Consider the following 4114-nt stretch of genomic DNA (forward strand, 5'->3'; position numbering starts at 1 on the left):
CATGGGGAAGATTATTGTAGCCATCTTTGAAAATAATCTACCTCAACATGAATACATTTTTTCTTTTAAAACGCTATTACAGATAAAGCTGAAGACCCTTCAATCTCCATTTTCTTTCTTTTCTTTTCTTTCCTTTTCTTCCTTCCTTCCTTCCTTCCTTCCTTCCTTCCTTCCTTCCTTTCTTCCTTCCTTCCTTCTTTCCTTCCTTCCATTCTTTCTTTTTTTCAGCTGGGTACTGTGAATTTTATCGATGGTACATGACAAGGTGGGGTTCCCTAAGCCCTTCCCCTCTTCAGAAAGTCTGGGGTGGAAACTGAAGGTCAGGAGATTCTCAGTGTGTTGGGGGATTGATTTGGGGCAAGAACTCCCCAGCAGCTGAGGACTGTCTTCCTGTCACTGGCGCTGGTGGTCCAGGGGCTCTTACTCCTTGGTCGCCATTTGGACCATAAGGTCCACCATCTTGTTGCTATTCATTGTCATACCAGGAAATGAGCTTGACAAAGTGGTCATTGAGGGCAGTGCCAGCCCTGGCATTGAAGGTAGAAGAGTGGTTGTCACTGTTAAATTCTCAGGAGCCAACCTGTTCCTCAGTATAGCCTAGGATGCCCTTGAGGGGGCCTTCTGATTCCTGCTCTACTACCTTCTTGATGTCATTGTATTTGTTGACTTTTTCCAGGCAGCATGTCAGATCCACAACCGACGCATGGGGGTGGGGACAAGGAAGGCCATGCCAGTGAGCTTCCCATTCAGTTCAGAGATGACCTTGCCCACAGCCTTGGCAGTGCCAGTAGAAGCAGGGATGATGTCTGGGCAACCCCTCGGCCATCATGCCACAACTTTCCAGAGGGTCATCCATGGTCTTTAGGGAGGCAGTGATGGCAAGGATTGAGGCCATGAGTCTCTCCGCAATGCCAAAGTTGTCATGGATGACCTTGGTCAGACAGACCAAGCAGTTGGTGGTGCAGGAGGCATTGCTGACAAGCTTCAGGGAGTTGTCATACTTGTCATGGTTCACACATAGGCACATCCACAGAAGGGGCAGAGATGATGACCCTCTTAGCCGCACTCTTCGCATGAGTCCCAGACTTCTTCAAGGTAGTGATGACACCAGTGGACTCCACAACACATTCAGCCCTAGTATCACCCCATTTCATATTGGTGGGATCTTGCTCCTGCAAGATGGTGGTGTTTCCATTGATGAAAAGTTTCTCATTCTGAGCCTTGACTGTGCCTTTGAACTTGCCACGAGTAGAGTCATACTGGAACATGTAGACCATGCAGTTGATGGCAGTGAAGGGATCGTTGATGGTGACAGTATTCTCTTTGCCAGAGTTCGAAGCCCTGGTGACCAAGCGCCCAATACAGACAAATCCCTTCACTCCAATCTTCACCATCTTGTCTTGGGTTGAGGCTGGCACTGTGCAGAAAGATGTGGCTGTCTGTCAAAAGAGAGGATCAGAGAGCCTCACCATTTTCTTTCCCTTGCTTTTCACCTCTTGTCAGAAGTAATCATTTTTATGGATTTGAAGTCTATTCTTCAGAAATTATATTTGCTACCCACATTTATTATGCTTCTAAAAATGCATTCATTTTTATATTTATTGAATATTTATTGATCACCAATCATTTAAAAGGAATGTGCCCAGTTCATGAATGTATTGAGTAAAATACATATGTTCTTGTCCTTATAGAACTTAATTAGGAAATAAAGATATAAAGTCTGTGTTTTACATGGAGATTATGTTCCAGAAATATGAAAAACATGGCTGTAAATTATTTGTTACTCTTCCCACTGAGAGGTAGAATCTAATTCCTGTTTTTTTATACCTCAAATAGCTTTAGTGAATTGCTTGGCCAAATAGAATGTGCCAGAAGTAACATGCTGGGACTTCTGAAGCTAGGGCATGGGAAGGTTTACAATTTGCTCCTGGGTTTCTTAAGACATTAACTCTGGAGAAGGCCAGGTCCATGTTAAAAAAAACTGACTTTGTTAATACTGTCATGCTATGAGGAAGACCAAGATAGCCACACGGAGAGGCTACGAAGAGAGAAAAATACATGGCTAGCCCCAGTTGTGTCAGCTACCTTTAATGAGTTGAGCACTCCTTTCTCATTCTCTGCCCATATGATGCCCCAGTCATTATGAAGCAGAGAAGGGTCATCCTTGCATCCTCTGCCCAAGTTTCTAATTCCCCAAACTGAATGTATAATAAAATGATCTTTGTTTTATGTCCCTAAGTTTTGGGGTGGTTTATTATGCAGTAATAGATAGCTGTGAATATGTAGTTTGCAATGAAAATGCAGTTAAAAATTGTTATGAAAAATCTAGGTTTGTTCCTAGAAGTCTTGTACTCAATAGTTTTTATATGTCTACTGTCCCAACATGTAACTCCTAAAATAATATTTCAGAAGAAAATAAAGGATTTTGTATAATCATTTTTACCCTAAGAAAACCTTCTGAAATTGATACCAAAAGTGGTGGGATAAGCATAAACTAAGATGAAAGGAATTAGGCAGGAAGGAAGGTGGAGCTGAAGGATCATCTAACCACATCTGGCTTCACTCTACACCATCCTGCAATGGGTGCAGACGAAAGTGCGGGTGCAGTTTGTAGAAGGTCAGAAGGTCTTGCCTTTTCCTTATCCTTTTCTGAAGTAATAGAGACAAATTAAGTGTTCACTTTCACTAGAACTATTATTGATAAAAAGCGTGTGGTTATATGTATGACCCTAATCCCTTCCAACCAAAGTCTCCATATAACCCATAAAGAAATTGTATGTAAATAAGTTATAAAACATAAATAATGTACAATTTTGACATAAAAGGTGGATTCTGCTGTACTAGCCATGTACTGTTATTTAGTAAATGCCATGACTTTTTTTTTTTTTTTTTTAAATTCTAGAGGGGCCTGTATTTTCAAGGACTCCTCTGCCTTTGGACTCTAATTACCCCATGTGTCATATTCATCTTGCTCCATGTCTTCTTATTTGTGAACCCCAAACTTTGTTTTAAGCATCACAGGATCCACTCAAAGAGCATTAACTTAGCGTAGTGAATGTCAGTGGAACTTGCTGACATTTTTCTGGTTACTCTCCTCTAAGTTTCATGTCTTCTGTTTTCTCTTAACCTCCACTTCCTACTTAATGAAGGAAATTTTACTCTAATACAGGCTCTTGGGTTTTATACTTTACATCAAAGAGATAGGCTATTATTATCATAAAAGTTTCATACCTCCCTAAAAAAGAAACAAAACTCTGGTGCCAGTAAGATAACTAAACTCTTTAACTTCTTGTTTTATTGTGAAGATCAGAGGCAGATAGACAAACTAGAATATTGTTCATTCATCATTTATTCATTCACTCATTCAACAAATGTTACTGAGCAACAAGTAGGTGTTGGCAATATAGCAGAGAACAAGACATAAAGTCCCTGCTTGTGTGGGGCTTCTACTTTGAGGGGTAGGGGTGTAGTCTGATGAAAATAGAAATACAATGTAATTTTAGGCAGTGATAAGTTACTATGAAGAAAAATAAGGCCAAATAATGGGTCAGAGAGGGACAAGGGTGTGATCTTAGATAGGGTGGATATAGAAGTCCTCTTTGAAATAGGGCTAGTTAAGCAGAGGTATGTTGCAGGAATCCAGGTGAGAGGAGAGGACCTTCTTCTGCAGTACTACAGTGTGTTTAACACAGTGGTAGAGTTTTAGGCAGGCACATATATAGCCAGCTAAAGACTGCACTTCCCGTCTCTCTTTGAGTTAGATGTGGATGTATGCGTATTACCAAGTTCTATTCAATGGATATAAGCAGAAGTGATATGGGCCACTTTTGAAGGCTGCCCTTCAAAGATATGTGCTCATAGTGATCACTAGCCTTCTTTCCCCCATATTTTTTTCCTAGGAGGTGGCAAATCTGACTTGGATGCCGAAATGAAAACTACTGAATTGAAGATCGAAGATGGCAGCCCTTCCTCCTCTTTCTCTCTTACTCCCTCAAATTTCTTCCTCTCCTGTCCTCTTTTTCTCACTCTTTCTCATTACCCCTGCCCCAGGTGACTTAGCTTACACAGAGAATAATAGTTAAGAACATGGACTCTCAAGACAAATTTCCCAGGT

General features: G+C 41.0%; 1 pseudogene; it reads right to left on the reverse strand.

The window, feature by feature from the left end:
- Positions 1 to 420: 420 nt before the first annotated feature.
- LOC150022413 (glyceraldehyde-3-phosphate dehydrogenase pseudogene) lies at positions 421 to 1394 on the reverse strand (annotated as a pseudogene).
- Between the last annotated feature and the right edge of the window lie 2720 nt (positions 1395 to 4114).

This window comes from Furipterus horrens, unplaced genomic scaffold, assembly GCF_987537825.1.
Source record: "Furipterus horrens unplaced genomic scaffold, mFurHor1.1.pri manual_scaffold_1, whole genome shotgun sequence".
In the NCBI taxonomy this organism is placed as follows: domain Eukaryota; kingdom Metazoa; phylum Chordata; class Mammalia; order Chiroptera; family Furipteridae; genus Furipterus; species Furipterus horrens.